Source organism: Scyliorhinus canicula, unplaced genomic scaffold (genome assembly GCF_902713615.1).
Source record: "Scyliorhinus canicula unplaced genomic scaffold, sScyCan1.1, whole genome shotgun sequence".
NCBI classification, from domain to species: domain Eukaryota; kingdom Metazoa; phylum Chordata; class Chondrichthyes; order Carcharhiniformes; family Scyliorhinidae; genus Scyliorhinus; species Scyliorhinus canicula.
Genome location: NW_024055505.1, coordinates 182,951 through 198,797, shown reverse-complemented (window position 1 = coordinate 198,797; position 15,847 = coordinate 182,951). Strand labels below are relative to the sequence as shown.

The 15,847-nt window shown below is 47.0% G+C and overlaps 2 non-coding genes across 2 annotated transcripts; both read left to right on the top strand.

The window, feature by feature from the left end:
• The first annotated feature begins 2,052 nt into the window (after positions 1-2,052).
• trnad-guc lies at positions 2,053-2,124 on the top strand. Its single transcript has one exon. It is a non-coding gene; the product is annotated as a tRNA-Asp (tRNA).
• Positions 2,125-4,898: 2,774 nt separating this feature from the next.
• Positions 4,899-4,970, top strand: trnad-guc. Its single transcript has one exon. It is a non-coding gene; the product is annotated as a tRNA-Asp (tRNA).
• The last annotated feature ends 10,877 nt before the right edge of the window (positions 4,971-15,847 follow it).

Genomic DNA, 15,847 nt, shown 5'->3' with positions numbered 1-15,847 from the left:
TACCGCTAATGGGTAAAGTGGCAAATTGTATGTTGGCCTTCATTTCTAGGCGTGAGTACAGCAGTATGGATATCTTATTGCAACTGTGCATAGTCTTGGTGAGACGACACTTGGAATTTTCTGTACAGATTGCATCTGGTTATCTAACAAACGATTAGTTTCCATGCAGGAAGTGCATATAATGCTCGGTGTGTAGATTCATGGACGATTACAAAGAACAAAGAACAATGCAGCACAGGCACAGGCATTCGGCCCTCCAAGCCTGTACCGGTCATGATACCAAACTTTGCCAAAACACTCAGCACTTCCTATTGCGGAATCCCTCTATTTCCATCATATCCATGTATTTGTCAAGATGCCTTTTGAACGTCGTTAATGTAACTGCTTCCACAACCTCCACTGGCAATGCGTTCCAGGCACTCAGCACCCTCTGAGTTCAAAAATTCTGACTCGCACATCTCCCCTATGTATGCCCCACGGACCATAAACATATGTCTCTGGATACTGCACCTTCCACCATGGGAAGGAGGGCCTGCCCATCAACTCTATCCATGCACCGGATAATCTTTTAGACGACTATCAGGTCACCCCTCAAACTCCGCAGTTTTACTGAAAACAGTCCGAGTCTATTCCGCCTCACGGCATAGTTTTTTAAAAAAATTAATTTTTAAATTACCCAATTACTTTTTTCCAATTAAGGGACAATTTAGTGTGGCCAATCCAAAAGTAGCACATCAGCTGTTTAATCCGCCCAGGTACATCGCCCAAGAGATGCACTCGACGGGTCGTCCTTGAAACATCTCTTTAAATCCGCCCACGCCAATATTGTGCTGCACTCGGTCGGTTATCGAACAGGGCACATATCGTTTTCATTTTCCACATTTGTCCGTATAGAAGTTCAAATGCAAACTTCAACGTGCGCCATTTGTCGCACACGATCTTCATTCGCAAAAACGGCACAATTCAAACACATTTCTTCAAAGGTCACCAGAGCCAAGTTGTGAAAAATGAGACAATCAAGGAGGATCGGGCAGTAACTCACGGCTGCTCGTCAGGAACAGAATCGCCGATGCAGCTGACCTGCATGCTGTGATATTCAATAACGGTCTTCCAAACGCGACAAGAATGCAAAAACTGTACGCAGAATGTAATAATTTGAAGTAACGGATCATCTCGCAACACGCACAAGTTTCCATCCAAGAATAATGTTGTATAGTGAGGCATAGTGGATCCTTCTTAACCGTGTGTCCTGAATTTCACTTCTGTTCATTTTTGCTTCAATAACTTTTTCAATTTACCGAAGTAGCAGGAAATGAAATCAGCCTGTTAGTGTAAAGAACGTCATTGTTAATACATGCAGAACCGACCCGGAGAGGCTTTCCCCTTGTCCCCCAATCTTCAGAAACTATTGCTGACATTTTAAATTGTGGCCCTGGTTAGACAACTGGTTAATTGAAACCGTTTTTTTATGGTGCCAAGTGCAATTTCGAAAATATTTTCTGCTGCATCTCATGCCTCTGGAACAGATCTCCTTAATATTCCTGTGAAGCGATGGCGATTGAGCCATGTAGCAAGTACAACAAACACCACGTTAATGTCCAACAGGTCTGTTTGAAACACGAGCTTTCGGAGCATTTCTCCTTCCTCAGGTAAATCTGAGGAATCAGCATTCACCTGAGGAAGGAGAAGTGCTCCGAAAACTAGTGTTTGAAACAAACCTGTTGGACTTTAACCTGGTGTTGTACGAATTCTTACTGTACTCACCCAAGTCCAAAGCGGGCATTTCCACAACAATTGAACCATGAGCCGACTTGCGGATGTCAGGGTCTGAAGTGAACATCCGTATCAATACTTACAGCTCAACGCACACGGAAGTGTTTGGGTGTTCTGCATTCTGTCTTCCAAAGTTAACCTCGATCGTCATTTAACACGGTATGTAGTTGCCACAGCAATTGCTGATTACACAGGAAAAGCAAAAAACTGCAGAAAATCTAGTCATTTTAGAGGGGAAGCAAGCCTCAGTGAGCCAGGTGCGGCCAGGTGTCACGCAGTTCCTCGTTAGTATAGTGGTTAGTATCCCCGCCTGTCACGCGGGAGACCGTGGTTCAATTCCCCGACGGGGAGTTTGTACCTCTCCTGGAAGAAAACGGCAATCCTTTTAAAAGTGGCACATCAGCTGTCAAATCCGCCAAGGCACATCGCCCAAGAGATGTACTCGACGGGGCGTCCTGGAAACATATCTTTAAATCCGCCCACGCCAATATTGTGCTGCACTCGGTCGGTCAGCGAACAGGGCATATATCGTTTTCATTTTCCACATTTGTCCGTATAGAAGTTCAAATGCCAACTTCAACGTGCGCCATTTGTCGCACACCATCTTCATTCGCAAAAACGACACAATTGAAACACATTTCTTCAAAGGTCACCACAGCCAAGTTGTGAACAATGAGACAATCAAGGAGGATCGGGCAGTAACTCACGGCTGCTCGTCAGGAACAGAATCGCCGATGCAGCTGACCTGCATGCTGTGATATTCAATAACGGTCTTCCAAACGCGTCAATAATGCAAAAACTGTACGCAGAATGTAATAATTTGAAGTACCGGATCATCTCGCAACACGCACAAGCTTCCAGCCAAGAATAATGTTGTATAGTGTGGCATAGTGGATCCTTCTTAACGGTGTGTCCTGTATTTCACTTCTGTTCATTTTTGCTTCAATAACCTTTTCAATTTACCGATGTGGCAGGAAATGAAATCAGCCTGTTAGTGTACAGAACCTGATGTGGAGATGCCGGCGTTGGACTGGGGTGAGCACAGTAAGAAGTCTTACAACACCAGGTTAAAGTCCAACAGGTTTGTTTCAAACACGAGCTTTCGGAGCACGGCTGAAGAAGGAGCCGTGCTCCGAAAGCTCGTGTTTGAAACAAACCTGTTGGACTTTAACCTGGTGTTGTAAGACTTCTTACAGCGTACAGAACGTCATTGTTAATACATGCAGAACCGACCCGGAGAGGCTGTCCCCTGGTCCCGCAATCTTCAGAAACTATTGTACCCAACGTCGACATGATTCGTGAATTTGGAACCTGCCTATCCCACCGCTCTTTATATTGTGTCCTGTTATTGAACAAAAACGTTTAATTCAATGTGTTTACTGGGAAAAGCATGGATGCGCATCCCCTGGTTTGCACAAAAGTCTGATGTATAATGTTCGTTTGCTGACATTTTAAATAGTGGCCCTGGTTAGACAACTGGTTAATTGAAATCGTTTTTTTATTGTGCCAAGTGCAATTTCGAAAATATTTTCTGCTGCATCTCATGCCTCTGGAACAGATCTCCTTAATATTCCTGTGAAGCGATGGCGATTGAGCCATGTAGCAATTCTAACAAACACCACTTTAATGTCCAACAGGTCTGTTTCAAACACGAGCTTTCGGAGCAATTGTCCTTCCGCAGGTGAATCTGAGGAATCAGCATTCACCCGAGGAAGGAGCAGTGCTCCGAAAACTAGTGTTTGAAACAAACCTGTTGGACTTTAACCTGGTGTTGTAAGAATTCTTACTGTACTCACCCGAGTCCAAAGCGGGCATTTCCACAACAATTGAACCATGAGCCGACTTGCGGATGTCAGGGTCTGAAGTGAACATCCGTATCAATACTTACAGCTCAACGCACACGGAAGTGTTTGGGTGTTCTGCATTCTGTCTTCCACAGTTAACCTCGATCGTCATTTAACACGGTATGTAGTTGCCACAGCAATTACTGATTTCACAGGAAAAGCAAGAAACTGCAGAAAACCTAGTCATTTTAGAGGGGAAGCAAGCCTCAGTGAGCCAGGTGGGGCCAGGTCTCACGCAGTTCCTCGTTAGTATAGTGGTTAGTATCCCCGCCTGTCACGCGGGAGACCGGGGTTCAATTCCCCGACGGTGTGTCCTGAATTTAACTCCTGTTCATTTTTGCTTCAATAACCTTTTCAATTTGCCGATGTGGCAGGAAATGAAATCAGCCTGTTAGTGTAAAGAACGTCATTGTTAATACATGCAGAACCGACCCGGAGAGGCTGTTCCCTGGTCCCCCAATCTTCAGAAACTATTGTACCCAACGTCGACATGATTCGTGAATTTGGAACCTGCCTATCCCACCGCTCTTTATATTGTGTCCTGTTATTGAACAAAAACGTTTAATTCAATGTGTTTGCTGGGAAAAGCAAGGATGCGCATCCCCTGGTTTGCACAAAAGTCTGATGCATAATGTTCGTGCTGACATTTTAAATAGTGGCCCTGGTTAGACAACTATTTAATTGAAATCGTTTTTTTATGGTGCCAAGTGCAATTTCGAAAATATTTTCTGCTGCATCTCATGCCTGTGGAACAGATCTCCTCAATATTCCTGTGAAGCGATGGCGATTGAGCCATGTAGCAAGTATAACAAACACCACGTTAATGTCCAACAGGTCTGTTTCAAACACTAGCTTTCGGAGCAATTGTCCTTCCTCAGGTGAATCTGAGGAATCAGCATTCACCTGAGGAAGGAGCAGTGCTCCGAAAACTAGTGTTTGAAACAAACCTGTTGGACTTTAACCTGGTGTTGTAAGAATTCTTACTGTACTCACTTAAGTCCAAAGCGGGCATTTCCACAACAATTGAACCATGAGCCGACTTGCGGTTGTCAGGGACTGAAGTGAACATCCGTATCAATACTTACAGTTCAACGCACATGGAAGTGTTTGGGTGTTCTGCATTCTGTCTTCCAAAGTTAACCTCGATCGTCATTTAACACGGTATGTAGTTGCCACAGCAATTACTGATTTCACAGGAAAAGCAAGAAACTGCAGAAAACCTAGTCATTTTAAAGGGGAAGCAAGCCTCAGTGAGCCAGGTGGGGCCAGGTATCACGCAGTTCCTCGTTAGTATAGTGGTTAGTATCCCCGCCTGTCACGCGGGAGACCGGTGTTCAATTCCCCGACGGGGAGTTTGTACCTCTCCTGGAAGAAAACGGCAATACTTTTTAAAAGTGGCACATCAGCTGTCAAATCCGCCAAGGCACATCGCCCAAGAAATGCACTCGACGGGGCGTTCTTGAAACATCTCTTTAAATCCGCCCACGCCAGTAACTCACAACTGCTCGTGCAAACCAGGGGATGCGTATCCTTGCTTTTCCCAGCAAACACATTGAATTAAACGTTTTTGTTCAATAACAGGACACAATATAAAGAGCGGTGGGATAGGCAGGTTCCAAATTCACGAATCATGTCGACGTTGGGTACAATTAACAATGACGTTCAGTACGCTAACAAGCTGATTTAATTTCCTGCTACTTCGGTAAATCGAAAAGGTTATTGAAGCAAAAATGAAAAGAAGTGAAATTCAGGACACACGGTTAAGAAAGATCCACTATGCCTCACTATACAACACTATTCTTGGATGGAAGCTTGTGCGTGTTGCGAGATGTTCCGGTACTTCAAATTATTACATTCCGCGTTCAGTTTTTGCATTCTTGTCGCGTTTGGAAGACCGTTATTGAATATCACAGCATGCAGGTCAGCTGCATCGGCGATTCTGTTCCTGACGAGCAGTCGTGAGTTACTGCCCGATCCTCCTTGATTGTCTCATTGTTCACGACTTGGCTGTGGTGACCTTTGAAGAAATGTTTTTCAATTGTGTCGTTTTTGCGAATGAAGATCGTGTGCGACAAATGGCGCACGTTGAAGGTTGAATTTGAACTTCTATACGGACAAATGTGGAAAATAAAAACGATATGAGCCCTGTTCGCTGACCGACCGAGTGCAGCACAATATTGGCGTGGGCGGATTTAAAGAGATGTTTCAAGGACGCCCCGTCGAGTGCATCTCTTGGGAGATGTGCCTCGGCGGATTTGACAGCTGATGTGCCACTTTTGAAGATTAGTGTTGTTTTCTTCCAGGAGAGGTACAAACCTCCATTCGGGGGGTTGAACCCCGGTCTCCTGCGCGATAGGCGGGAACACGAATCACTATACTAACGAGGAACTGCGTAACGCCTGCCCCCGCCTTGCTCACTGACGTTTGCTTCCCCTCTAAAATGACTCGATTTTCCGCAGTTTCTTGCTTTTCCTGTGAAATCAGTAATTGCTGTGGCAACTACATACCGTGTTAAATGACGATCGAGGTTAAGTTTGGAAGACAGAATGCAGAACAGCCAAAAACTTCCGTGTGTGTTGAGCTGTAAGTATTGATGCGGTTGTTCACTTCAGACCCTGACATCTGCAAGTCGGCTCATGTTTCATTTGTTGTGGAAAAGCCCGCTTTGGACTTGGGTGAGTACAGTAAGAATTCTTACAACACCAGGTTAAAGTCCAACAGGTTTGTTTCAAATACTAGTTTTCGGAGCACTGCTCCTTCCTCAGGTGAATGCTGATTCATCAGATACACCAGAGGAAGGAGAAATGCTCCGAAAGCTCGTGTTTGTAACAGACCTGTTGGACATTAACGTGGTGTTTGTTCTACTTGCTACATGGCTCAATCGCCATCGCTTCACAGGAATATTGAGGAGATCTGTTCCAGAGGCATGAGATGCAGCAGGAATTATTTGCGAAATTGCAATGGCACCATAAAAAAAACGATTTCAATTAACCAGTTGTCTAACCAGGGCCACTATTTAAAATGTCAGCACGAACATTATGCATCAGACTTTTGTGCAAACCAGGGGATGCGCATCCTTGCTTTTCCCAGCAAACACATTGAATTAAACGTTTTTGTTCAATAACAGGACACAATATAAAGAGCGGTGGTATAGGCAGGTTCCAAATTCACGAATCATGTCGACGTTGCGTACAATAGTTTCTGAAGATTGGGGGACCAGGGGACAGCCTCTACGGGACGGGTCTGCATGTATTAACAATGACGTTCTGTACACTAACAGGCTGATTTAATTTCCTGCTACTTCGGTAAATCGAAAAGGTTATTGAAGCAATAATGAAAAGAAGTGAAATTCAGGACACACGGTTAAGAAGGATCCACTATGCCTCACTGTACAACACTATTCTTGGACGGAAGCTTGTGCGTGTTGGGAGATGTTCCGGTACTTCAAATTATTACATTCTGCGTACAGTTTTTGCATTTTTGTTGCGTTTGGAAGACGGTAATTGAATATCGCAGCATGCAGGTCAGCTGCATCGGCGATTCTGTTCCTGACGAGCAGTCGTGAGTTACTGCCCGATCCTCCTTGATTGTCTCATTGTTCACGACTTGGCTGTATTGACCTTTGAAGAAATGTGTTTCAATTGTGTCGTTTTTGCGAATGAAGATGGTGTGCGACACACGGCGCACGTTGAAGGTTGCATTTGAACTTCTATACGGACAAATGTGGAAAATGAAAACGATATGTGCCCTGTTCGCTGACCGACCGAGTGCAGCACAATATTGGCGTGGGCGGATTTAAAGAGATGTTTCCAGGACGCCCCGTCGAGTGCATCTCTTGGGCGATGTGCCTTGGCGGATTTGACAGCTGATGTGGCACTTTTGAAAAGGATTGCCGTTTTCTTCCAGGAGAGGTACAAACTCCCCGTCGGGGAATTGAACCCCTTTCTCCCGCGTGACAACCGGGAATACTAACATTCACGACATTTTGTACTTTCCTGCGATCTTGGACAGAGCAGTATCCAAACCCAGCAGTGATATAACCAGAAAGAATGGTGCATATGCAAAAGTTGGTGAGAGCCGGAGGTGACATGCCAAATTTCCTTAGTCTTTTGAGAACGAAGAGTCATTGGTGGGCTTTCTTAACTCTAGTGTCTGAATGGTGGAGCAAGATATGTTTTTTGTAATCTTGGAGCTCTCGACCCTTTCACCTTGGTTACCATTGATGTAGACAGAGACATGCTCTCCTCTCCGCTTCCTGAGGTCGATGATAATATGTGTACCGTCCTGTGTTCCCTCCTGCCCAAACAGGTCCAGTGGGCTACACGGTGGCCTCGGTGTGCACTGCAGACCATACTCCACATGACCCTCTCACAACTCGTCCTTCCCGCAACACTTCCAGACAAACATCCACTCAAGCGCGCTTCCCTCCGCAACGCAACATTCCCCGTCGGTGCATGGCACTGTGACTCCGCCGCCCCTCAGAGACTGCCGCCAAGGGTCCCGTTGGCAGGCCCAATCCATGCCAGTGAACGCACTGAGACTCCTTCCGGCGCCCCCCTGTCGGGGTAACTTCGGGCGATCCAGTTGGTCGGCTGACGCCCGGTTGCGTCGAAGGCTGTAGCCTTTCAACCGCTGTCACTCTACGGAAGCACAGACCCTGATGAACGGTCAGTGAGGTGTGCAACATGGGGGCTGCCGTGCATACTGCGGGAGGGGCGGTCCGTGACTGGACTGACGGCCAGTGAGGGGTGCAGCATGGGGGCTCCGTGCATACTGCGGGAGGGGCGGTCCGTTGCTGATGCACGGTCAGTGAGGGGTGCAGCACGAGGGCTGCCGTGCATACTGCGGCAGGGGCGGTCCGTGGCTGATGAACGGTCAGTGAGTGGGGCAGCATGAGGGAAGCAGTGCATACTGCGGCAGGGGCGGTCCGTGGCTGATGAACGGTCAGTGAGGGGTGCAGCATGGGGGCTGCCGTGCATACTGCGGCAGGGGCGGTCGGTGGCTGGATTGATGAACGGTCAGTGAGGGACGCAGCATGGGAGCTGCCGTGCATACTGCGGCAGGGGCGGTCCGTGGCTGGACAATGTGGGCCCGGAGGAGCCAACCCGACCTCGTGGTCAACGCCCCAGTGACCCGTCATTACCCGCTAAATCCGCGCCACACTGCACTCCGCCAACATCCTCTCGGCCAGCCAGCCGCAGGACTAGCTGCACGCATTGACATCTCTGGGATGATGTCCTTCCTCCTGTCTCCCTCAGCACCATGATACCTGTTTCCTGATTTTCAATAGGACGGGAGAAACTCGCCGCTGGTAATTCCTCCTGGCAGAAGCTGAGCATTGCGGAGGCCGCGGGATTAGAGGGTCAGGGCGTTCATGGCCAACGGTCTTTACCGTACCAGGGGTTAGAATACATTGACGCCGCTGTCCAGACACTGGACCCTGGCCTTCTGTCGGGCACCTGGCGCCAGCCACGATTCCTGACTCACATGGGAATCTCCGCCTAAACGATTTGGTGTCACTGGTCAAAGTCCCCTTCCCACGTGCAGCCACTTGTTGAAATGTTTGCTGATAATGTGAATGAAATCCCGCTAATTGATTGGCATAGTAATTCGACACAATCCCAGTGATCTGATCCGTGACTGGGGAACCTCTGAGGTCTGATGGCGATATTGAGGTCCTTTGTGTGAGGGCTAATCCCGAGGAGCTGCCGAGGCGATGAAAAGTGTGTCGTGTTTTCGAGCGTGGGGATCGGCGCTCAGTGTGAATGATGATGATTAAGGTATATGATCAGGAGGAAAGTAACTGGGCACTTCTTCTGTCAGAGATACTATCCCAATAATGGTTATATTTGAGACGAAGTCACGTGGCTGTTGTTGAATGTGGTAAATATTCTGCTGAGTGTCCTGATCCGGCAGTGCGCTCCTGTTCCAGACAGTGATGTCTAAACCTGGTGGTCGCTGATCGTTGGGAGTTTGTTTCATTCCTGGAAGGGAGATTAATTCTGTGGCAGGTCTCATTCCGAGAGAGGTGTCTTTTGAATGTGCTGGGGAGATAATCGTAAACCGAGTACTTATTTCGCAGGCGCTGCGGGGTTCTGAATCAGGCTGGAGGACTGATCCTGGGTGAAAGGCCATTGGTGGAGATATCAGTTTCCAAGAGATGGATCTGAACCAGAAGGGCGAGCATTCCTTGTGACATTCACATCCCTATATTGGAACCAACCTTGGAGACTGAGTCATTTCCCAACAAAGCTCTGAGTCTCGAATTATCTGATCAGGGATGATAGTCCATACTGGGGGCATGGGAGGTTAGCCTACGTCAGATACATGGCCTGCATGTTTGGAATCTCTCATAGAATTTACAGTGCAGAAGGAGGCCAGTCGGCCCATGAAGTCTGCACCGACTCCTGGAAAGAGCACCTTACCCAAGGTTAACACCTCACCCTATACCCATAACCCAGTAACCCAGTCCAACACTAAGGGCAATTTTATACATTAAGGGCAATTTATCATGGCCAATCCACCTAACATGCACATCTTTGGACTGTGGCAGGAAACCGGAGTACCCAGAGGAAACCCACGCACACACGGAGTGCGGACTCCACACAGAGAGTGACCCAAGCCAGGAATCGAATTTGGGACCCTGGAGGTGTGAAGCGATTGTGCTATCCACAATGCTACCATTGTTCCATACATGGTAGGGGTCAAAGCCTGTAGAGGGCCTATTTCTGGGATTGCATGCTGTGGGGATGGAGGAAAGCTGGCGATAGCCGATTCCTGAGTATTGCTTGTTTGGGCGCTGTCTCTAACAATGCTATTGTTATTTTCCCTGTCGTGGTAGACGATATGGCCACGTGACATTGGTGGTAATTTTTTGGAAAATGCAGTAATCCTGCTGACGTGCATCCACTGAGGACACCAGTTCCAGCATGTGTAAATCTGATTCAGAATCCTATAATTTATTGGCCGATCGATCGCTCACCCAATGCCAAAAGTTGTCGTCTTCGTGTACCCTTTTTTTCCCATTGTCGAAACATGACCTGTCAACGGGAAATCCGTCAAACAGATGAAATCAGATAGCCAATCTCATAAATCATTTAGGTGATTGAACGAGCGTTCAGCTGTACCCACAGGGCCGAGGTTGGGATATTTACATTATGAATTCAGAACAAGGCCCAATCCAGGCGGTTTGTGAAACTCAGATTCCTTTGTGCATGATTCAGAAAAGGACAATGTGTTATCAGTAACTAGAAATATGTCCTATCGTCTCTGTTTTGCAGTTAATTTAATGGCAATTCTGATCCTGTCCAGGAGAAATTGTGGCCTTACCGTCTGCGTCACTCGATACCTCATCGCCATGTCAACGGCGGATCTTCTGGTCATTATCATCGTGGTCATATTGACAATAATGAATGATTATTATTTCCCAGTGAGTTTCCTTTACATTAATTGTCCTGATGGGAGCAGCCACAGATTGTTCCGTTTGGTTCACCATCGCGTTTTCATTTGATCGATCTGTGGCCATTTGTTGTCAGAAGATGAAAACAAAATACTGCACCGGAAAAACAGCGACTGTGGTTCTCGCAACAACTGGAATTCTGGTATTTTTATAAAAACATTCCCTTCTACTTCACACTTAAACCTTTATTCATATTCCACAATGTACCGTGGGGCTGTCAAAAGAAAGCAAGCATATATTTTGATGCTAGATGGGTTGGATTTCAGTGTGTTGACAGGGTCACAACTCCGTTGCTCCCGTTCGGTTTAATTCTGTTGGTAAACGCTCTGACAGTCAGACACATTGTTATGACAAGTCGGGTCCGTCAGGGACTGGTGACGCAGAGTAAGGGACAAAATTACAGTGATCGAGAGATGGAAAGCAGAAGGAAATCTATGATTTTACTCTTCAGCATATCTGGAACCTTCATTCCCTTGTGGTCGGTCAATGTTATAAATTTCCTGTATGTTAAAGTGATCGGATTATTTAATATCAGTGAATCTGTATATACATTAGAAAGAGCTGCAGCTATGCTGCTCAATTTAAATTGTTGCACAAACACATTTATTTATGTGGTAACTCAGGCCAAGTTCAGAGATCAAATCACGTTAACGCTGAAATATCCGTTCAAAGCCATTGCACAGAGACTCCATCAATCCAGGAAATCCGCCTGGAGACTCACAGCCGGATCAGCGAATCAGGTGTAAAGCAGTATCACTGCGATCTGCTTCCGCTGAGCAGAAATACTGTCCCTATCACTCCGATGACCTGTCAAACAGATATAATCATCCAGTCAGTGAAGTTCGTCTCAGCAAACCGTTGAATATGAACTGGTGATAGAACATAGAACATAGAACGATACAGCGCAGTACAGGCCCTTCGGCCCTCGATGTTGCACCGACATGGAAAAAATCTAAAGGCCATCTAACCTACACTATGCCCTTATCATCCATATGCTTATCCAATAAATTTTTAAATGCCCTCAATGTTGGCGAGTTCACTACTGTTGCAGGTAGGGCATTCCACGGCCTCACCACTCTTTGGGTAAAAAACCCACCTCTGACCTCTGTCCTATATCTATTACCCCTCAATTTAAGGCTATGTCCCCTCGTGCTAGCCACCTCCATCCGCGGGAGAAGGCTCTCGCTGTCCACCCTATATAACCCTCTGATCATTTTGTATGCCTCTATTAAGTCACCTCTTAACCTTCTTCTCTCTAACGAAAACAACCTCAAGTCCATCAGCCTTTCCTCATAAGATTTTCCCTCCATACCAGGCAACATCCTGGTAAATCTCCTCTGCACCCGTTCCAAAGCTTCCACGTCCTTCCTATAATGAGGCGACCAGAACTGTACGCAATACTCCAAATGCGGCCGTACTAGAGTTTTGTACAACTGCAACATGACCTCATGGCTCCGGAACTCAATCCCTCTACCAATAAAGGCCAACACACCATAGGCCTTCTTCACAACCCTATCAACCTGGGTGGCAACTTTCAGGGATCTATGTACATGGACACCGAGATCCCTCTGCTCATCCACACTACCAAGAATTTTACCATTAGCCAAATATTCCGCATTTCTGTTATTCTTTCCAAAGTGAATCACCTCACACTTCTCCACATTAAACTCCATTTGCCACCTCTCAGCCCAGCTCTGCAGCTTATCTATGTCCCTCTGTAACCTGCAACATCCTTCCGCACTGTCTACAACTCCACCGACTTTAGTGTCGTCTGCAAATTTACTCACCCATCCTTCTGCGCCCTCCTCTAGGTCATTTATAAAAATGACAAACAGCAACGGCCCCAGAACAGATCCTTGTGGTACGCCACTCGTAACTGAACTCCATTCTGAACATTTCCCATCAACTACCACTCTCTGTCTTCTTTCAACTAGCCAATTTCTGATCCACATCTCTAAATCACCCTCAATCCCCAGCCTCCGTATTTTCTGCAATAGACGACCGTGGGGAACCTTATCAAACGCTTTACTGAAATCCATATACACCACATCAACTGCTCTACCCTCGTCTACCTGTTCAGTCACCTTCTCAAAGAACTCGATAAGGTTTGTGAGGCATGACCTACCCTTCACAAAACCATGCTGACTGTCCCTAATCATATTATTCCTATCTAGATGATTATAAATCGTATCTTTTATAATCCTCTCCAAGACTTTACCCACCACAGACGTTAGGCTCACCGGCCTATAGTTACCGGGGTTATCTCTACGCCCCTTCTTGAACAAAGGGACCACATTTGCTATCCTCCAGTCCTCTGGCACTATTCCTGTAGCCAATGATGACCTAAAAATCAAAGCCAAAGGCTCAGCAATCTCTTCCCTGGCTTCCCAGAGAATCCTAGGATAAATCCCATCTGGCCCCGGGGACTTATCTATTTTCACCTTGTCCAGAATTGCCAATACTTCTTCCCTACGCACCTCAATGCCATCTATTCTAATAGCCTGGGTCTCAGCATTCTCCTCCACAATATTATCTTTTTCTTGAGTGAATACTGACGAAAAGTATTCATTTAGTATCTCGCTTATCTCCTCAGCCTCCACACACAACTTCCCACCACTGTCCTTGACTGGCCCTACTCTTACCCTAGTCATTCTTTTATTCCTGACATACCTATAGAAAGCTTTTGGGTTTTCCTTGATCCTACCTGCCAAAGACTTCTCATGTCCCCTCCTTGCTCGTCTCAGCTCTCTCTTTAGATCCTTCCTCGCTTCCTTGTAACTATCAAGCGCCCCAACTGAAACTTCATGCCTCATCTTCACATAGGCCTCCTTCTTCCTCTTAACAAGTGATTCCACTTCTTTGGTAAACCACGGTTCCCTCGCTCGACCCCTTCCTCCCTGCCTGACTGGTACGTACTTATCAAGAACATGCAATAGCTGTTCCTTGAACAAGCTCCACATATCCAGTGTGCCCAACCCTTGCAGCCTACTTCTCCAACCAACACATCCTAAGTCATGTCTAATGGCATCATAATTGCCCTTCCCCCAGCTATAACTCTTGCCCTGCGGGGTATACTTATCCCTTTCCATCATTAATGTAAAGGTCACCGAATTGTGGTCACTGTTTCCAAAGTGCTCACCTACCTCCAGATCTAACACCTGGCCTGGTTCATTACCCAAAACCAAATCCAATGTGGCCTCGCCTCTTGTTGGCCTGTCAACATATTGTGTCAGGAAACCCTCCTGCACACATTGTACAAAGAATGACCCATCTAATGTACTCGAACTATATCTTTTCCAGTCAATATTTGGAAAGTTAAAGTCTCCCATAACAACTACCCTGTTACTTTCGCTCTTTTCCAGAATCATCTTCGCCATCCTTTCCTCTACATCCCTAGAACTATTAGGTGGCCTATAGAAAACTCCCAACAGGGTGACCTCTCCTTTCCTGTTTCTAACCTCAGCCCATACTACCTCAGAAGAAGAGTCCCCATCTAGCATCCTTTCCACCACCGTAATACTGTCCTTGACTAGCAGCGCCACACCTCCCCCTCTTTTGCCCCCTTCTCTGAGCTTACTAAAACACCTAAACCCCGGAACCTGCAACAACCATTCCTGTCCCTGCTCTATCCATGTCTCTGAAATGGCCACAACATCGAAGTCCCAGGTACCAACCCATGCTGCCAGTTCCCCTACCTTATTTCGTATACTCCTGGCATTGAAGTAGACACACTTCAAACCACCTACCTGAACACTGGCACCCTCCTGCGAAGTCAAATCTGTGCTCCTGACCTCTATACTCTCAATCTCCCGTACCCCAAAACTACAATCCAGGTTCCCATGCCCCTGCTGAATTAGTTTAAACCCCCCCAAAGAGCACTAACAAATCTCCCCCCCAGGATATTGGTGCCCCTCAGGTTCAGATGTAGACCATCCTGTCTATAGAGGTCCCACCTTCCCCAGAACGAGTCCCAGTTATCCAGAAATCTGAATCCCTCCCGCCTGCACCATCCCTGTAGCCACGTGTTTAATTGCTCTCTCTCCCTATTCCTCATCTCACTATCACGTGGCACGGGCAACAACCAGATAACAACTCTGTTTGTTCTCGCTCTGAGCTTCCATCCTAGCTCCCTAAAGGCCTGCCTGACATCCTTGTCCCCTTTCCTACCTATGTCGTTAGTGCCAATGTGGACTACGACTTGGGGCTGCTCCCCCTCCCCCTTAAGGACCCGGAAAACACGATCCGAGACATCACGTACCCTTGCACCTGGGAGGCAACATACCAAACGTGAGTCTCTCTCGCTCCCACAAAATCTCCTATCTGTGCCCCTGACTATTGAGTCCCCAATTACTAATGTTCTACTCCTTTCCCCCCTTCCCTTCTGAGCAACAGGGACAGACTCCGTGCCAGAGGCCCGTACCCCATGGCTTACCCCTGGTAAGTCGTCCCCCCCACAAGTATCCAAAACGGTATACTTGTTACTCAGGGGAACGACCGCAGGGGGTCCCTGCACTGACTGCTTCTTCCCAGTCCCTCTTACAGTTACCCATCTATCTCCAGTCTTTGGTGTAACTACTTCCCTGAAGCTCCTATCTATGACCCCCTCTGCCTCCCGAATGATCCGAAGTTCATCCAGCTCAAGCTCCAGGTCCCTAACACGGTTTTTGAGGAGCTGGAGTTGGGTGCACTTCCCACAGATGAAATCAGCAGGGACGCTGACGGCGTCCCTCACCTCAAACATTCTGCAGGAGGAGCATTGTACTGCCTTCCC